The 21,789-nt window shown below is 35.4% G+C and overlaps 1 long non-coding RNA gene across 1 annotated transcript; it reads right to left on the bottom strand.

The window, feature by feature from the left end:
- Nucleotides 1–2,803: 2,803 nt before the first annotated feature.
- LOC125690734 (uncharacterized) lies at nt 2,804–21,676 on the bottom strand. The gene is made up of 5 exons (XR_007375763.1): nt 21,636–21,676; nt 18,929–18,999; nt 7,108–7,258; nt 4,103–4,173; nt 2,804–3,398 (listed from the first exon to the last, which is right to left on the bottom strand). It is a non-coding gene; the product is annotated as an uncharacterized LOC125690734 (long non-coding RNA).
- Nucleotides 21,677–21,789: the final 113 nt, after the last annotated feature.

The raw sequence follows: 21,789 nt of genomic DNA, 5'->3' as shown, positions 1-21,789 counted from the left end.
GGAGGGGAGGCAAGGGGGAGAAAACAGTGTATAAAGACTGTCATGCTGTGTCCATAGGGGCACTCCTGCTTGTGGGACACCTACCATTGCAATCATGAATAAAATCTGCTTTTATCAGAGATACCATCCTGACAAAAATTATTAGGATATTTCCAACACCAGTGAGCTGCATTCTTTGATGAACTGTGATTCCCTTCAGTGGTTAAAATACAAAAGCTTACATGAAACTTCCTGTCTGATATTATTTTTATTTGAAAATAACGTTTTAAAACACATCACAAACTTTTTTTTTTTTTTCCCACACCAGGGCACTAATTGTCTATTCTAGGAATAATGAATGCTGTTTACTATATTTTCTAATGCTTACTATCAAACACTTGTTCTATAAAAATCCTGCTTTAATCTTGTTGCACAGTAGTAAGCTGAAAATTGGAAGTTGAAATCTTGTTCTAAGAAAGTATGTGTCTTATTAGGAACAGGGTTAACAAATACATTCTACTCCATCAGTGATTTTTTCCTTGTTCAGAAATAAGAGCTTGTTTCAAGATCTCCCTTAATTCACGGTATATATAATATTCTTTTTCTTTACCAGTGTTGAATCCAGCTTCTAAATATCAATATGAATTTATTATCATGATTAAAAGCAACCTAATGCATTTGGCAACTTAATTAGAAATAACACTTTTAATCCTGCTAGGAATTAGCCTAACTTCTGACTTTACAGAAAGTAAATGGCAGTAGTTCTTGGAATACACAATACATTGCTTTTTCCACACAACAAGACATGGAAAAGACTATTTTTTTACTTTCAGTTAAGAATAATTTTTATTTATTTTATTGTTGGCAGTATGTTCTTTTCACAGCATAAGATTCTTTTATTTCTCGCTCTCTTTTGCATCATCTAGCTTAGAATTTCTTAGGTCTACTTTTTTGCTGTATGTAAAAGATAATAAGTGGAATGTTTAAATATGCTGGATGTTTTAATGATTAGTAATTTCAGGCTGTGGGTAAAAGCTCCAGATGAAAAACATCATTATAGAGAAGATAAAGTGATTATCTGACATTTAAGCTGAGGCTTATAAATCTAAAAGAGACAGCAAAAAAAGGGACATTTGATTTATTCAGGGAAGACTTGAGAAAAGGAAAAAAAGGGGGAAGAGGAGGAAAGAAGAACTAGCTAATAACAAAAGACAGGGGAAAACAAATATTCTTCTAAGTAACAAACGTTCATCTAAGGTATAAAATATGAGACAGAAGATGAAGTAAAAGACATCACCTGAAGAATGAGAATCTGATATTATGATGCTGTTTTTTAAAACAGTATATTAAGCTTTTTCAGTAGAACTACACAAATAAGACAAAAAAAATCATGACATGCTAGCTAATGTATTTATTAGTTAACCACGGCTTGATAAGAGGAGTGGCAGCATGAACTGACTTGCATGTGCAGAGCAGCATACAGAAAGGCTGTACAGAAGTTGATGCTGATGTTTCCTCCAGAGAGGACAATACACTTGGAAATGTTTCAGAGTTTTCATCTGATGTTTTCACAGTCTTCTCACATTTGCTCAGAGGCTTGAGAACCAATATTCTTTGATTTCCTATACTCATGCTCTACAAAAATATACAATGATAAGTTCAATTATCCTTGCCTTCAGGAGAAAAATCTAAAAAAAAAAAAAAAAAAAAAAAAAAAAAGGAAGACTATTACCCCCCTTTACAAATGTGAGACAAATTTAAGTAGGCATTAAGTCACATGGAAGCACAGAGTGGAGCTGACAACTAAAAGCATCCCAAGTCAGTTACATACAGATAAAATGTATCTCTCCCTCAACGCTGCTGTTCTTCTGAAACCATGTATCCTTAAGGAAGCACCTCAATGAACAGCTTTGAAACATCTAATTTCACTGACAATGGGCCCACTGCAAGGCTTTTATTTTTTGAAAGAACTCAGATTATCCGCAAACTCCAAGCACTTCAGTTAAATGTTCAGGACTGACTTCTAACGGAGAGATGATAGAAGGTGAGTTCTTTGTTTTTCGTCCTCAAGAGTGATTGCATTTAGCAGCTACTAGCCATTGTAACTGTTGTCTACTTACAACGGAATATCTGAGCAACTACAAAAATTTTTGACCTCTGAGTGTCTACTCAGAGTTCACTGTTCTACTCAACTCAATGTTCTACTCTTGCATTCAAAAACAAACAAACAAACGAGTATTCATTCTTTTTTTCACGCACAGGTACTACGCTCTTTGTTGGTATGGTAATTTGCCAGAAAGGGTTGTGTTTACTGTCACTGAACTTAAATACACAAGGTTTTGTATTTATTTTCTCTCGGAACAACACTGATGGAAAACCTCATTGACATGTCCCAGAATTTTTGTGCACCTATTGTCTCTTAAGTAAATTCAAGGGAACTGGATCCAGTCCTTCAACAAAAACACTGCCTCTCTATTCATGGTAGAAGACACCAATGTGCCTTAACTGCTCAATTCCCACTGTAGAAATCTGGATCTTATAAAATATCCTAGTGTAATGTTCTTTTTTTTAATCTTTGTTTTGAAGTGCTAAATGTTCATAAATAACATAAGTGCTTGGAAAATAAACAATCTAATTTTAACATGGGAATTCCTACCTACTATAACAGAGGTAAAAGAAAGATAATATTTCCCTACAAGTTTTCTCTTTTTTTATGATAACATAGCTTGAGGTCCCACATTCCCCAGACTAGCCAGAACCTATAGCATGGCATTTTGTTCTCTGCCCTAGTATTTCAAAGGAACAGTGCACCGGTCACTCTGAATGAAGTTGCAAGGATTTAATTCATTTCCCTCTTTACAAATAGATCTTGTTCTGACAAAGCACTACATGAAATACAAGAGTATTTCCCTCTTGATGTGTCACAAGAGGTTAAAAAACTAACTTTTTCTTCTGCCTCTGACTGGCATTTAGAGAATCAAAATACAGTCAATTAAGCACATCATATAAGCAAGTGTAAATATTTGGGAAGGCTTTCCTGTGATTACTTTGTTTCACTTACTGCACTGATGTTCTTTTCATTCGTTTATTCTATGCACTGAATTACTCATTGAGCAATTATTTTGGAAGTGAGTCTTCCATCAGAGACATGAAAGATTAATTATATTATACCTTTTATTCCTACACACTCTTACAAACTGCCTTAATCCTGTAATTGCATTTTTTATGTTATTTTACTAAAAAAATTTAGTTGAATCTTCTGAACATGCACTTTTAAGAAAAATCAAGATGATGTTTAATAAGTAAGTCACAATATTGTATATTTATTCTTCTTCCTCTTAGAAGCTAGAATTTAAATAATGTGAAAACACATTCTATTCTAGTCTTCAGTAAAGTCATGCAGCACATAACTGACAAATCTGAAAACAAAAAAGAAAAAAATGTTTTGTTAATCTTAGCATCTTCAGAGCCTCATGACAAAATATCGATTATCTTTCTCCTGAAACTACTGTTATGTGAATGTACTTCATAACTGTGGTAGAAAGCATGGATACAATAATAAATGGCTAAATTATAATTCATCACTTTTCTAGGATCATATTTTAAAAAGTGATCACAATGCTACACTCATTTCAGAAAAGGAAAAAAAAGGGGGGGATAAGTATCCAGAAATATTATCTTCTCCCCCCCGCCCCCCCCCTTTTTTTTTTTTTTTAACATTTATAAGCATATACAGTGCTAGTTTCTCCAGCAAACAGAAGTTTAAATTAATGTATCACATCATATTGTCAGCCTGGTAATCTTCAAAATATAGAGATGGGTTTGAGAAGATGTAAACAAAATACTTCCACTGCAGAAGTGAAGTATCCACAAGAGAAGCCTCCAGGGATACCCAAGGTCTTACCTTACAGCATTACACTCACAATTACATGTTTAAAAGCCTATTTCCTCAAAATGAGCTGCACTGACTAGACAGGATGTGTGTGTACATGGGCATATGCAGTCTCCAATGAAAAACTACATGAAATGAGAAACAGAAGTGACTTGAGCACTGCAACTTCCCAATAGTTATTTTTTTTTTTTAAATGCATCAAGATAAGGCCTTACTCTGAGTACACTGTACCTTGTTCTTGTTCTTCAGCTCAGTCTTGGTGAGAGTTCATAGCATCAGTTGACAGATTTTACTGCCTACTGCTGATCATTTAAAGAAGAGAATAAAGCAGCTTTTTCATCACATTCAGTGTGATCCAATAAATTATTTAATATAAAGGATTAAATTATTAGAGCATTTTATTCACAGGAAGGTGACAAAATAACAAAATATTTATAGTACAGAAAACAAACCAACAAACAAAAAGCAAACAATACCCAACCAATAAATAAATAAATAAAACAAGTGGTGGGAAGGATCCCCAGATAAAATCATTCCAGCCTCACTGCACTAGGATCTCACTTAAGATCTCACTTATCTTTTATTTAACTGCCTTTTTCGAGTGGGTAAGAGCCAGTAATTATATCAAATGTGTTTCTCAGGTGATGCATATTGAAGCAGAGTTGTGAAGATAGTTGAATGATGATCAGATTGCTCAGTATAACCTTTTAGCACGATGATTAGAAAATGCATATCAAGACAAAAGACAGTCTATTGTTTTTGGCAAACAGGAGTATGTGTTAAGTAATTCAAGGAGTTTTACACTAAAAATAGGAAATACATGAAGAGCTCTTGAGGGCTGTAACTTCATTAAAAAAATGCATCTCAGTGATCAAGGGTTGGGATAACGTCCAAAAAGTAAGTCAAGCAAGAAAAAATTACATTTAAAGATGACTCTTGTCTCATTTTTTAACAGTTACACAAGAAAAAGGAGGTCCTACTCCATGTTCCTGGAATTATTGTAATATTACTGAAGAACATTCCTCAAACTATGACACTGCTGATGCAAAGAGTGCTCAGAGCTAGATGACTGCTGCAAACAGCTGTCTGCAAATACTTCGGTGAGCTTTACAACTAGTTTATGGCTCAGTTATGCCTACTTTTTTGTTGTTTCCTTTAGTGTTCCTGAAAAGATATTTTGATTTCTAAAACCTACAAGGAAGACAAAAGTCTTACAAATACATTTATGAATATTACTAGTTCTTTATCCATGCCACAGTAAAATCTACATGATATTCTCCTCATGGAGGAATAGGCTTCTCATGTTATTCAAAGCAACTCATTGCTACATAAGATGAAGAAATATATGAATACTAAGACCCACACTAGGGAAAGCATGCAGCAATCCTGAAAAGCATTACACAGGTGCAAAAAGTGAGCATGTTCACTACTGCATTGACACTATTAATGAATAGCATTCATACAGACACAATCTAAAAATATTTTCCTAACATTATCCACAGAATATTTCTTGCTTTATAGAATATAATCAAGGTAAACTAATGAGAATTTATTTTCTCTTTGTTCTGGATAAACAGCATCAATTCACTTAGGTTCCCATGTCACTTCAGATTCTGCTCATTGATTTCAGCCACCACAAACGTCTCAAGAAAAAAGAGAGTAGCACCATGAAATTGGAAAGGAGACAACCAGGAGATAAACATCATAGACAATCACTAATATCAAAAACAGGAGTTATTTAACAGGAGTGGGCAACTGCACTCGTAGCCAACCATGATGACTTGGCAATAAGTGCTGTTACCAGCCAGCATGGCTGAGTTGCCTAATAGTTGATGTTGATTCTGACAGAAGATTCCTCCATGGCCAATGGAGGAGTTGGGATCTTCCACACAGTCTGAGCTATACCAAGACCTGTGCTGTGTGATCTGATGCAGCAGACCTGCATCAGTCCCAGCTGTGAAGCTGTGTATACTGCACCAGCTTTGGGGGGGCAGATGGCACTGGCAACCACCTCATCTGCATGTTCCTGCCTTACATAGCAGAGCAGCAAGAAGTTCTCGTAAGGACATTGTTTCTGCTTTGTAGAAATTGAGCAGTTTTGTTTCTTTCTAAGAAAATCCCACAGTAGCTTAAATGTCCAAGGGGGGAGAATCTCTGCTAGGGACAGAGATATGCAAAGCATGCTGTGCATGGCTCAGAATCACCTTTTGTGGTTAATTGCCCTAGCCTACCAGCATTGAAAGGGATGAAATTGTACCTATGCCATTCTCTTTCTATAGTGTTAACTCCAGTAACAGCACTGTGAATGATAACTTACAAAGTTTAAGCCTTTCTCACTGGAATCATAACAAACCAGTACCTCATAGTACAAAACAGCATAGAAGCTGTAAGAAGTAAGCAGCAGAGAAACAACTGATTCATCTTTTACTAGAAAAGCAGTTTGAGGATTTGTAAAATTCTCTCTGAAACAGAGTCAAGTATTTTCTGCCAAATAAGAACTGCAAAACTACCACAGAGCATGAAAATCCTGGCATTTGAAACAATAAAGAAAAACCACACTTCAAAAACTGAAACAGAGGAAAGAGAGTAAATGCTCCATTTTCATCCTTTCTCTAACAGTTCAGTGATGGAGGCATTCAGTCACAGTGCAAGAGATACATAACTCTTGCTCTCTTTGCTAAGGGGAACTTAATGTGATTCTTTTCCTTCTTCATCAGCAAGCAGTATTTATAGAAACATAGAATCATAGAATGGTTTGGGTTGGAAGGGACCCCAAGGATTGTGAAGTTCCAACCCCTCTGCCACAGGCAGGGCCACCAACCTCCAGATCTGGTACTAGAGCAGGTTGCCCAGGGCCTCATGGTCTTGAACACCTTCAGGGACGGAGCATCCACAGCCTCTCTGGGCAGCCTGTCCCAGCAGCTCACCACTCTCTCTGTAAAGAACTTCTCATCAAGATCCAATCTAAACCTTCACCCTTGAGCTTAAGTATTCTTCCCAAGTGATATATTAGGGATCCTACTGTGTACAAAATTCCTGAATATTCACCAACACTGGCATGTGAAGCCAGGTGTCTCACTCTGGAGGTAAGTGCCCCAGTTACCATGCTATGTAGATGTCGTTAGTGTGTAACTAATTAATGCTAAGTTGTTTAAAGAAATAAAAGAAAAAAAGGGGGAGAGAACTACTGTGCAAAAACAAATGCATAGTGTACAAGACAATGCATGACATCTAACCTTTGAGGAAGGCTACAGGACATGATGAGTTAAATTACCGCATGAACTTCCCGCAGAGATCTGGATTTCCTCACAAGCAGGTGGAATCTTTTTTGAAGCACACTGAAATCTGTATACGCTCACGTATATATAAATACATATGACAAAGCATCTGCAACGAAATGAAAAGAACGAGCTAAAGATTCTGATTTTAAATCAGAAAATGAATAATTCAAATAATTTTTAATAGAAATTTTTGGAGCCAAAAAGAATTATTCAAAATACTGATCCACTGAGTTATACTGACTAAGTAGTATCCTCTGGGATTAGGGTAGAATAATCCAGAATATTCTGGAATAAAATAATATAATATATATTATCTAATACAGGATAAAAAATACCTTATACTTCCTGTTTACAAACATGATTTCATAAAATTTCCAGATATTGAATACAAACAGGCTGCTGGATTTCATGACTGTTTTTGTTTAATTTTAATGATCACTTCTAAATATTATCAGTGTATGTGATCTGCCTCTCCAAGGCACAACCAGCACCCAGCATATTCCCCTTCTGTCTCCATAAAAATATTATCAGTGCATTCCCGATCACTGAAGGTGAACCAATGACTACACTTAGGGAAATTCTCTGGGGGAAATTGGAAATTTTGCAGGAACATTAGTAATTTAGTTTAAAACCCAATCTGTGTTCTTATAATATGGTTGCCTAATACTAAGCATTCCTACATGCAACCTTACATAGAGCATTTGATTACTCCAGAGGCATTTTTTAGAATTATGTGCTATAGCTAACATCCATTCACGGTAGTTTGTCTATTATCTTCCATCAGATGAAAATCTAAATAGTGTATACTTATCTTACACACACACACACACACACACACACACACACACACAACAAACAAAGACCTAATTTTTTTCAGGTGTATGTAAGAACATGGAAATCTCAAGTAGATTCCCAGGTGGAACCGCTACAAGAGTATCCTCAGTTAATTCATATTAGAATTAAGCATTTCAAAGCTTTGATAGAAGTAGGCAAGCTTTTTTTTTTTTTCCCCACCAAAAAAAGTGGAGATTTGAGAAGATATTAACTGTTAGAGACAGTTTTTTTGAGTAGTGCTTTCTAGAAAGAAAAATGAAAATCTTTAAAGAGGTGTTGAAAGAGGAAAATAATGATTTGGAAATATCAAAACAATTTTACTTTAAATGTTTAAACATTTCATAATGAATCTGCATTTTTATTCTTCTGCTAAAAGATTTTTCACATTTAACACATCAACTTGAATAAAAACGTCAAATTTCAGTGGCCTGAAAAATGGCCACTGTTGTAGTTTTTCATCTTGTCAAAAGAATTACTAAAAATAATTTGGTTCCATCTGTACTGTGCACCACGTGCTTTTGCAATTCAGTCACCAAACAATTTTTTTTTTTTGCTTTGTTTTGAATACTAAGCATAAGCTCAACATTTTTTAAATGGTACAGCATGAAACCAGAAAAAACATGCTGTGAATTACATTTTTTAAAGGACTAAGTGATGAAAAGGTATTGTTGAATACTTATATCTAATAAAATAAATTATATTACAGCATTTACATTTGTACAAATGTTCTCATTACAGCTAACAACAGGAGTTTTACACAAGCAAAGACTGATTAAAAACCAAGGGAAGAATACTAGAAGAAATACAATTCCTTTTAGCAAGAAAGAAAACTCTAGTGTTGCCAAAGCTAACTACCCATTTTGACAGCTTACTTGGTGCTTGAATGTCACACACGTTCTTCACACGTTGAGACACAGAACAGCATTAATACCTGTAACTTCAATAATATAACTTAAAATAACTTCAATAAATGTTGAAGAGTCAGCTTAAATGGGCGGTAAAAGTAAGATTCAGCAGCAAGCATGTGACTACACATATGAAATTAAACTGCTTAGAAAATCCAGGAAAATAGTCTTAGTTAGGGAAGGGTGGATAGGTAATGATGACTGCAAAATTCCTTGCAGAAAAAATGATATTTCTTTACAAACTTGAGTCATCAGCACCCTACCAAATTCGTGTGAGAAATACTAAATCCCTTTATTACTGTCTTATTAATCACATATGTAATTTGGTAAACACTATCACAGCTACCTACTGTATTCTAGAGCTGTATCAGCAATATAACCAGTGATTTTTGAAATCCTTGACAAAGCAGATGAGAAGACAGCAATGAGAAGGAAGAAAGAAAACTGTCTTCTAAAACTATATGATAACAGTTATGAAAATAATGACTGTTATTATTACTGTTGTTGAATAGGTGAAATATTTTCTTTTACTTGAAAAGATAAATCTTTATCCAGAAGAGAAAATTAGTTGTAAGTTACCTCATATTACATTGGAAAATTAGCATTTTTGGCATTAAATATATATACATATATATATATATATATTTTTTTTTTTTTCAGAAACCAATTCTAAAAATGTAAAAAGACAATTGGAAAAGTAGCATAATAGAAAAAGGAAGCCTTCAGATTTACAATTTCAGATTTGGAATGTCCATGAGGTTTTAATTCGCTGTTTAATTCTGATGGTGAAATTAACGTATGCAACATTGAGCGTAAGGTTGCGTATGCATTCAAATTAAATACATTATTTTTTATACACATAAGCAACTCTACCACAAATTCTCTAAACTATATTGTTCCACTTTTATCACCAGTCTGGTGACCATTTTTCTTCTCTCTTCTGTGAAGCTCTTCACATGTGTTGTAATGATTTGTGAAATTCTCACAGAAGTAGGTCTACACTAGTTACATACAGCAAGTTGTGGGGAAAAAAATAAACAAACCAACTAACATCCTCCAATCACGGAAGCTGCACAAGTAAATGTTCATCGAGTTTTATGCAAGATAATGGTCTACATTTATGATTTTTGAGTTTATGATGGAGGCTCAAGAGAGAATTCACATTTTGAATTATGTGTATAATCTTGGTGTAAATATCTTATAACTGAAATATTAATAATCTTACTATAAAATGAAAGAGGAAGAAAAAGACTGGATAGGTAGTGCAGCAGATGTGATGTCAACCTCCAAAATGGATGTAGATTTTAGGTTGCTTTAAGTTATTTTATTAGTATTATTATCAGTATTCAACAAATTTATAGAGAGCATTAAAGAAAGTCACAGTAAAAACACAGTTTTTTTGTTTTCTACCAGTGACCTTACTGATTCAGTTTAACAGTAGCAACATATAGGTTGAGTACAGAGATATCTACTTGCTCTGCGCTGCCAGCAACGGGGCCATCACTACTGAGCAAACCCATACATCTAGGAAATACTGTGACATGAAACTCATTCCTGATAGCTTAAATGCTGCATATTTCAGAGTCAAAACAAATCTCTCAGGCTCTGTCTCATCTTATGTAGAAGATGTGTAGTCATAGATAGCACTTGAATTAAATTTTAGATGCTAAAACAAACAAGATCTTTTTGGAAACTTGAGTTATGACCAGGAGTGATGGACACTGTAATTAGTGTGTAGAATTTAAGAAAATAAGCATTAGACATAAATGTGTTACACATGAGTCTATGTTACAGTTGACCTTGCTCTGGTTTATCAAGTTCAAAAATCAGTTTTTCCATCCCTGCATAAGATATTAAAAAAACACAAATTAATTTTAGTCTTCAAATAGTCCATTCTGTTTCAGGACACTTAAATGTACTTAATGTGTGATTTAAATAATAAGGAAGATCTTAGAATGTCAGGTTTGCTATACTAGATGTTTTATAGAATATATGGCTAATGTTTTTAAATTAAAACCAATTAGCTCACTATTTTATTTTTTTCTTCCAAATAACTAAGTATCTACAACTGCGAAAACTGAAAAGGCAAAAGAAACACATTTTAAAATTGACTTTGTGTATGTGTTCAAAACAAACTTTACATCCTCCTCTAGGCTTTTAAACCATTCTCAACTTCTCTACTATAAGAGTGACAGAGTACTGGAACAAATTGTCCAGAGAGGCTATGGAATATCCTCTGGAGATACTCAAGACGCTCTTGGATCCTTTCCTGTGCAATCTACAGCAGGGAATCTGTTTCAGCAGGTGGGGGAGGGCAGGAGGCTGTACTAGATGATCTCCAAAGGTCCTTTCCAATCCCTAAAACTGTGTGTGTGAGGGAACTTTTGTGTTAAGTGTATTAATGTGTGCTAAACAGCAACACTGAGGAAGAAAGGTTACTGTACAATTTCCTAATATATGCTTTTAGACTCCTATAATTTTTCAGAATTACAATGAAGAAAGAAGAAAAAGACTAGCACTTCTTTAAGTAGAATTACAAAGTTTCAGGGTGCATATGCCCTTAAATTTATCCACGCTTTCTTCAAATTTGATATAGGCAAAAAACAGCTCATCAAGTACAAGAGCTAGCTTGGCATTATCAATTAAAATACAATTACTCTTTTCTTTGTTGACTGTAAGCTATGATAGTTCTTTGAATATTGATTTCAGATTTTATTTCTCCTTGCCCTAACAATAAAAATAATTCTGCTACATTCTCAACGTTAAGAGAATTTATTAATTTATTATATTTATTCTTTTTATCTATTTATTAATAATAACTTATTTATTATTAAGAATTTTAAAGACATAAATTAGGAAGTATTAGAGACTCTTTGAACAATTTCTAAGTTCTTTTTTTAAACTTACCTCATATTAACAATGTCTCTGACATAAACCAGGGAAAAAGTCTTCCAATTAGCAATGATTTTGGAAAGAGATGATTGCATCTATAAAGCTCATTTCTTTTGAAACTTCTTCATTGCTAATAAAAAGGGTCTTTGACATTTAAAAAATCTTTAAATTTGGCAAAGAGCTTATGAAGTGGTTGTCAATGACATGATGTCAGAATGTAAATACTCAAAATATAAAAGTGCTAGAGATTTCAGCTGGTGTCATATTTCAGGATCTGTAGTCACTAAAGTGTTTAGTTAAGTGCATGCTTTCATCTCCAAAACCTGCAGTTAAAGAACAAGTCTGAATACTAATGTTCTGATTCTGCTCTCATGGGCATTAATATTTGCACTGACAAAATCCTGCATGAGGTCACTGAAGTTTCATATTTCACATCCTTGCAACTGAATACAGAATCAAACTAGTATATTTTTCTATTAAAATGGATCTAAATGCAATTTTCCATGTAACATCTTGAATGAAATTGTGTTTAAATAGACCTCAGAACCCCAATGCTGCTGCCTCAAATATGAAATACGTCAGAAAAGCTGCATTTGACATTCATTAAAATGCATGACACTGTCACTGGAATGGACGTTTTAAGTACATGTTGCATAAAATAAAAGGTAATGAAACTGTGCTTAAAGGCCAAATATATACAATGGCATTCTTCTGTGATCATAAAATCATAGGATAATCTAGATTGGAAAAGACATTCAAGATCATCAAGTCCAACCACCAACCTAACTGACTGAATCCTACCTAAGTCACATCCCTTAATGCCACACCCACATAACTCTGAAATACCTCCAGGGGCTAGGACTCCACAACCTCCCTTAGCAGCAGTTTCCAAAGGCTGTTTACTCTTTGTGAAAAACTTCATTCTAATGTTCAATCTAAACATCCCCTGGAGCAAACTGAAGCTATTTACTTGCATTCTATCACTGATCTACTGAGAAAAGACAGACACCTTTCCCACTGCAATCTCCTTTCAAGTAGTTGTAGAGAGAAATGATCTCTCCCCTTAGCCCCCTCCTCCCTGTTTCCCTCAGTTGCTCCTCATTGATGCAGCATGTAGCTCATTCTAGCACTTTCCGGGCACGCACCAGACACAAAAGCTGCACTGACAAGGGCTGCGGATATTGCTCTGAATCCAACTGACAGGAAATACAAGAATGGCAACATGGACATGACGAGTGGGGTATAAACAAGAATACTGCAGAAAAACATCCACAGTGCTGTAATTCCTTTAACTTTTGGTACTCGTTTCTCAAAGAATATTAATTAGGGGCTTGGATAGGTAAAGTGAAAGTAAACTATCTTCTTTTCACATTATACTTATAATCCTAGGAGAACTGACTCTTTCTTGTGAATGTGATGAATGGGCAATCTGACACACAGTGGAAGAACCATTATCCTTCAGAAGCAACACTTCATTGAGATCAAACTAATTCTGAAGAAGCAAACTGGATTCCTGAGGAGCTCACACAAATATAACCTGAATTAGAAACCTACCCATCCCTTAACAATAAGGACTAGAAACAATTCTGTTACACTGTCTTGTGTTGGCTTTTGGAAGGTAACATCTCCTGCCACAGATTCCATTTTTAAATTTACATTGCGTTATAATAAAATGCAATCAAAGATTTTAACTCCAATGTCTAAAGCACATAGAATATTTTCAAAAGAGAATATTCTTTTGTGAATATCTGTAAAATATTCTATTTCCCCCTCTCACTTCAAAATAAAAGAAATTTTGAAATCTATTGTGAAAAAGAATTTTCTCATCTGAAAGTGCTTGTTAACACACATGCAGTGGGATATGGCATTATTTTAAGCATTACAGATTTAAACAGATTCTTCTTCCTACTTTTCAGATTTTTTTGCCTGCTCCTGTGACAACCAGCGTGAGTTATTTTTCTAACCACTAATAGTAACTTTACAAATGCTTCTTTGTGTGCTGAAGCTGGAAATAGCATCATGAAAAGATAGAAAATTACAGTGAGTTATGCTGCGGCTGCAGTTAAATCTACCATAGAATCACAAAGTTGGAAACAACCTATAAGATATCTAGTCCAACCATTTTCTCATTACCACTGTTACAAGCTACTAAACCATATCTCGCAGCCCCTCATCCGGACACCGCTTGAACACTGCCAGGGACAGCGACTCCACGAGCTCCCTGGGCAGCCATTCCAGTGCCTGACCACTCTCTGAGAGAAAAAGTTCTCCTCATGTCTATCCTAAACCTCCTCTGATACAACTTGTGGCCATTCCCCCGTGTCCTGCTCGTTGCCTGGGAGAAGAGGCCAAATCCCTCTTCACCACAACCTCCCTTCAGGAGGTTGTAGAGTGCAGTGAGGTCTCCCCTGAGCCTTTTCTTCTCCAGACTAAACAATCCGAACTCCTTCAACCTCTTTTCACAAGACTTGTGCTCCAGACCCCTCACCAGTTTCGTTGCCCTTCTCTGGACACACTCCAGGGCCTCAATGTCTTTTACTACCTGCATATTAAGTTGTTCCTTGGTCAATTATATTCTCCATAAACTTACATTACTTACCACAACAGTAGAGCTCATCACTTCAGCGTAATTCATGCATGGCCAACCTGCAGTCTGCATGCGGCTTGGCACAGCTGGCACAGCAGTATGTCCACTGCCCCAGCTTCCTGTTGCTGTTGTGTCGCCACCCCAGGAGTGCACCCATCACTCAGCAACAGCCAAACACTGGTGTGCTATTAATGGTGTCTGAGCTGCAATCAGGGCTCAGGGAGAGCATAGTGCAGTGCTGACTCAAGTTATAGCAAATAACTGTGTGCATTTTGATTAATAGGCTAAAAAATGTCCTGTTAACAGCAAAGAAACCAAACAAACAAAATAACAATTAGCCAGCCATACATTCCCTCAGAATTTTCAAATGGAGTGTATAGAGTTGCAATTAGACATTCAACTCAAAAATCTGACTGTGTCTCTTCACTTTTATAAGCCCTCTCTAACTAGAGAAAAACATTCCTCACTTCACAGTCACACCTTATTCATGTTATCACATTTTGGCAGAACACACAATTGTGAACAACTGTTTTCAAGGATGAAGCACAGGAAGAGTGAAGTTTCATCATAAGTCTCTGATGAACACTTTGAGAACTCACTGAGAATTGCAACCACTGACATTAAAACAGATACTGATGCATTATTTTCACAAAAACAAGGTCACATACCCCACTCGTTTTTTTTTTTCTTTTTTTTTTTTTAAATAAAAATCATTACTTACATGCATTAATATATTTTATGAAGGCTGCTCCAACTGTAGTGCCCCATTTCATTATACTGGCCCACAGTGTTGGTGAATGACAGCACAGGGTGAACCTACCTACCAATATTCCATCACATTTTCTTGCAGTGTGACAGATGGCAGCAGAGGGGCAATCTGAGAGAATGGTGTCAACATGGAAGTGCATATGAAGCAATGTGATACAACTGAATTCCCCCATGGGGAAAAAAATGGCACCTATCGACATTCACTGACATTTGATGAATGTTTATAGAGATCAAACAGTGGATGTGAGCACAATGAGACAGTGGGTCACCTCTGTTAGTGCATATTTTTATGACCATGGCATGCAGGCTCCTGCTCATTTCTGATGAAGATTCATAGCTAATGGTGATGATTATGTTGGAAAAAAATAGTGTTTTATAGTTAGATGAGAATTTGTTCTATCAAATAGTATTATTGTGCTCTCTGTGAATAGGAGGCATTACTTTTGGAGTGACTTTTGTTTATGCAGCCCAAGATAATTCTTATTGATTCAGTGTGGTCCAGACAAGCCAAAAGGCTAGACACTCGTGCTAAAGCATAGGTAAGTGACAGTAGGCAAATCTTCTCCAATGATTAAGAATCCTTTATTTCTTAGGATTCTTCTTAAGGTACAGCAAAAATCATTTCCCCCAGTTAAGACAAAACCCACCCCCCTTATTAATCATTCAGGATAAATAATACCTACAAGTAACAGGTTAAAATGTCTGTATCTTCTTTGATAGCTGCAGGTAAGTATTAACTTTCACTACACCGTGATAATGCCTTTATTCACTTTCAGCCTTTAGGGTTATGATACACATTTCCCTTATGATCAAGTTTACTTAATTTGACAATGGACCTATACTTCACTCTGGGTGTCTACAGTCACTGCCCTTGCAGATTCCCTTTATGTCTACCAAGTTTGGGAAGGTTGCCAGATTTTCTTCTCATATTGACTTGTGAAGGCTTGAAATAGCAAAAACGAACCAATCAAAAACCAAAACCAAAACCAACCACACACAACCAGATAACTAAGATTTTCCTTTTGGGCTGTGTCTTTGCTATCTACACCCTTCCCTTCTTTCCTGTTTATTTCTCCTATAGTAGTAATATCTTAAACTTAACTAGTTAAGGTTCACTTGGCTCTTCTCATTAAGATTTGATCTGACAAAGTAAGTACATCCAAGCTATTTGAAATAGTTTTCTAATAAGTTTTGTTTTGTTATATCTTCCCAATTGTCTTAATACCTTGGATATAATCTCACAGTAAAATAGATAAAATGAGTCAGATCTGGCACTAATGTGTCTATTTTACTGCAATGATATATAATACTTTTCAGATAGATAGTGAAAAACCTGAACTTAGAAAAAAAAAAATTCCAGCTGTCTAGGTTAGATTTTCTTATTATTACAAGTTGTGTTGAGTTAACTTGTATAGTTTGTTAGACATAGTCATATCACCCCAGAAGATTACAGTAGTGTATGCCTTGTAATCAAACTGCTTATGCTATCATGCATAAAGACATACATATTCTGTTTTGCTTAGTCACGGAGTCTGAATGCCAGAAAGAATACAGCTTCTAAAGGCTAATTTCCTTAAGTGAGCCCATACATCCACCCACACAAATACAGCTAAACAATTTTCTTTGTTTTCTTCCAAAAGAAGATTTTAAATATGGTATGTTTAAAAAAATGCTAGTTCAGATCAATTCCTATTAACATTTACTTTTGTGATTTAATTTTTCTTTTTTTTTTTTTCTCTCCTTACTATGGTCAAGACTTGAAAAAGTAGCTTACTGATGCACTCTGAAAAGAGAAGCACATTTATGCTATTTCTTTTTATTTTTATTTTTCCCTTGATGCTGTGGCCAGACATCATCCTGGGCCTCACACTTGACAAAGCAGTGGCTGTGCTACAGAAGGGCTTTGAGGTACAGAATGTAAAACCACAGATATCAGGTCTTTTTCACAGAGGAAGATGAAGTTGGAAGTATTAGTTTCATCACATACGAGTTGAAGGGAATTTTGGAAACCAAGCAAACCTGTACATGTTCAAAGTTGGGTTTAGAGGCGCTCACAAGGGAGATCTAATAATGGCAAGGATCTATGCCTGAAGTAGAGGAATCTGCTACAGAATGATCTACAGAGTGAAGACCTAAGAAAACTACAAATGTTAAAAGACATTAACTTAACCCTGAGTAGGAAAACAACAATAATATGTTTTTTAGCTCATATTTTAACATATACCTCTGTCTGCTGAGGCATTCTCTGGCATTTTGCTGGGTTGGACTTTCAGGCTTCATAGAACCCCTAACTCACTACCGATCTTACTTTCAGTTATCATCTACATTGTTTGCCAAGGGACAGCATATAACAGTTAAAATCTGCTAAACTTAGGATCATGACATCTAAATTCACTTCTGGTAAACCAGCCACAGCATTTTTCTGCAGACCAGAATGCTTACCTCAAGAAAAAATTGTATTTCTCTTTCCCAGGAATCTTTTCCAGAAGAAATTATACAGTAGGTGAACAACTCCCTAGAGCAAATGTTAGCCAAAACAATCTCTTATACAATCATGTCCTCTGCATTCATTACCACCATTAATTATATCTAGGAATGAAGTCATCAACCACAATTTTACCTTAGTTCAGAAGCATTGTCAGCCTATTCAGCAACAGAAACTGCTGTCTTACAAGCAGACTACTTTTTTCCTTCACACAGCTTTCTAATGAATAGAAAGTTATATGTAAAGTCAAATATTTATCCTTCTGTTGTGCATCACACAACACATACTGCAATTAGGCAATCTGAATTGATGGGATAGGTTCTTCAGCGCTGTCTGGGAAAGGACAAAAAGACAGCACTAATTATATTTATTAGTTGGTTATAGGTTCTGATTTTGGTGTGTAAGGGATCATGTCTTCCTAAATATTTCTTTCAATTAAGAATATATTACAAGCAAAAAAAGATGAAATATACATATTTTAAATCTATCAGGGTTCTTACTTCACCAGACGGGAAACCTTCTGCTTGCAAGTGGATAATATTATTCAGAATGTAGAAAGAAAAAAGCTCAAATACAATTATATTCACAGTAATCCCATGGTAATATTTTTTAATATGATCTAACAAATCATGTTTTGTAAAGGTGTCTAATTTTGCACCAGAATTGTGTATTTCTTCACTTTCTTCTAACTGTCAAAAAAATTATAGCAGTGTGATAATTCTTTTAGGAAATCCTTATTGCATATTTTATGCTGGCATATTGAGATTTCTCAAAATCCAAAGGATTGTGAATGAAGGCACATAAGAAGTAGCAGTGGAGTTCAGTATAACATTAAAGTAGGAATATTTGAATTCTAATCTTACATAGTGTAAAAAAAAAAAATTCAGCCTTAGCTGAATTAGTGGAAACATGTTACCAGACTGAAAGTTACACTGATTTCTGTTTAAAAATGGACATTCCCAAATTTACTAGATTGTGCACGGGAGAGCACATCACGCTGCATTTCAGGTTGGCTCTTCCAGCTGCAGCTTCTCCATGAATCTGCAACTCCAGACGTAGCACTGATAGGACACACTGACATGTTAGCTGTGTTGTGTGCACATTTATTTTCACATGAGAAGTGTCATCAAAAGTACACATTTAGGGGGGCTAGAAATTATGATGCTATTGTTTCATGTTTTTCTTCCGTTACTAACATCAACAAAGGAGGAAAGGTAGGCTAGTGAGAATGATGCATGCTACGTAATATGATATGAATGAAAGAGATTGGATGTGAGCTCAAAGTAGAAATAAATACCTACTTACCTGTTAAGACTTAGGAAATTATTTTTGATTGAAGAAAGCTGTCCTTTTCAGCATACATCTAATAGAAAGCACTGAATAAGAAACCCTTTGTTATCTCTCTGCCTTCTTACACCCTCAGTAAAAACATATTCCCAGGCAAAAAATATGCACTTTTTTTTGGGGGGGGGGAGGGATAGAAGATCTTCAGAGCACTAGATTTTAAGAATGCCTTATCAAGATACCCAAATTACCTTTCCAAATGTGTTTAAAAAGTTGAGGTACCTATAGTCTTAAATGGGCATTTACAATGATATAACCAACTTAATCCCCTACATTATCATCTAGTTCAAAATACACATTGATATTTTTCAGAGGCTGTAACTTGAAAAACCTTAACCTACGTTACCAGCAATCACTTTATCTTACTTATGAATACCTGTTTTTCTGTGTCATTAGATCAAAGAAATTTTATATCAACTCTAGATTCAGTTCTTCATAATTCCATTAACATATTTTATGTGTTAAAAAGGGAATCTGGAGTAGGGTACTTCTGTAATTCCTAATAACAAATACATGTATTTTTAATAAATAAATTCTGAGAACAACATATGGCTGTTGGTTAACTATTTTAATTCTGAAATCTATCTTTGTTAGCAGGGGCATGGGTAAGGGAAAAAAAAAAAAAAAAAAAAAAAAGAAAAAAGCAGAACAAAACCACAACTGTCAATGTTGCCCGAGTATCTACAAAGCCTCCACATGATTGACTTTGAGCTACTGGAAAAGGTTAGTGTCCTGCAGGAACTAGGAACTATGCAGAAGACAAGGCAATCAATTGTTTCACATGCAAACTGCAGGAACCTTCATCAGCTTCAGTTTTCTTATCTGACCAGAACTAGTACAGGTAATTCAGCTAATTGATAGGATCATATTAGTCAGGCTCAGAAGTTAGTCATTTGTTGTTTCTGCAAGGATACATGAACCTCTGTTTGCACATAATGAAATGAGTGCTGCAGACTTCAGTTTAGAATCTTGGGCAACTCATAAGAAAGGCAGTAGTAAAACAGATGAGAAACGCTTCATGAAGATTAAGGGATTTTTAGGAATAACAAAGCAAATGATGATGAATGTGGGAAATAACATATAAAAATATAAAAGCCATAAAGAAAAGTCATTAGGAAGTCTTGGACCCTGGCAGAAGTTTAAATTTTCATTGGAACAAGAAACCATTACAGATTATTGTACAAAAGTATATCAGAAGTTGGAAAGATTAAATTACATTACATTGAACAAAAAACTGAAGCAGTGCCATAATAGGGGTTGCTGCAGGTTATGGCTAACAGCAGAGGGTTGCAGTTTGAAACTGAAAAAGAAAATTTAGTGTAAGAAAAATTATGTGAATAAAATAAAGATTCATTGTTCTGCCCATCATTCATTTCCAGAGTCTTTAATTTAACTTGGATGTGTCTAGGAAGAACTAACTTTTATCTTCATTTTGTTCTGCCATCCATTTGGAATCCTTTCAGCTCATTCTTTTTGTTCAGCAGTAGCCTGCTTTAACCAGATAAGATCCAAACAAAACCGTTTGCCTGAGCTCACAAGACCGCCAGAAGTAAGGCTTTGAACAACTCGTTGATACCAGTTTCTGAGATTTCTGGGTGCCTGGTATACCACAAACTTGATACACAATGCTTTCTCCAGCAATAAGCAAAGGTCAAAAATTGAAAGGGAAGCAGCAATTTATACCTGCTGTTGTCCCATCTCTAGATGCAGTATGTAATGCAAATAGCATCTCCAAGTATACTTCAGAATCTACACGGCCAAAAAGGAAGACACTAATGGAAATTTTCTGAGAATACCTTTCATACAAAAATCCCCTTCAGGGAAGGGAAAAAATAAATAAGGAATTTATTAAGTAAAAAACCCAATCTAAAGCTTTTATATTTTCATGATTCTAAAGAACTCCTCTAAAAATTTAAAATGGATGCTGTTTGCCAATGTATTGGGACAAAGGCTAGATAATTGAAACCTCCAGTTCAAGGCAGATATATGCATTAATACTGAAGTAAGAGAAATTCCTAGAAATATAAATACTTCACAGGGATATTATTATTAGGAGTACCCCTGAACAACCTTCAGAAGCCTTGATTATACTGTGTTGAACCCTAGCTATTAAATGGGAACAAACACTGCTCAAAAAACCTGAGCAAAGAAGAAAGAATATCTTAGGAGGAGACAAGGAGAATTTCATTTACAATTTTGAACTCAAACTCTAATGTGTGAATCAGAGTAACATTCCACAGCCATATAGAATTTCTCAATACAGAGAAACATGGTGTCTGAGACTGAAGATCCAAGAGAATGCTTTTTCGGTTATCTGAAAGTGTGAGTTGTTCACAGTGTAACAGAGCAGTAGGAAATGGGAATGTAAACAGAGGTTTTGTACTAATGTATCAATATAACACCAAGTACATCCTGGGAGTCTGAACAAATATCTTAAGGCCTTATACACATAATCATGTAACCACACTTTCAGACTGCATTCATAAAGTAGCTATCCTTTAAAAGTATAACATACATTTGTCATACAGCAGAAATAGGAGCACTCTATATATACTGGTTTCACATACTGTATAATCAATGAAAATTAAGATGTCATAATTACAAAATAAACAAGAGAGTTTGGCAAAGCAAATTACGATAACAGAAGGAGAATGGATAGAAAGCTTACCTGTATCCTGAGCTCACTTGCAAAACTCCAGCAGAGCAAATCTCCAGAAGAGGTTTTCCCCCCCTTGTAGCCAGCTCTTAAATAGGTCTAGGAGCTTCTGGCAGCACAGGTGAATTGCCTTCACCTGTTTGCCTGAGCTCACAAGACCGCCAGA

The sequence above is a fragment of the Lagopus muta genome, chromosome 3, assembly GCF_023343835.1.
Source record: "Lagopus muta isolate bLagMut1 chromosome 3, bLagMut1 primary, whole genome shotgun sequence".
Lineage (NCBI taxonomy): Eukaryota > Metazoa > Chordata > Aves > Galliformes > Phasianidae > Lagopus > Lagopus muta.
Note: the sequence above shows the minus strand (reverse complement) of the source record. Positions and strands in the feature narration are given on the sequence as shown.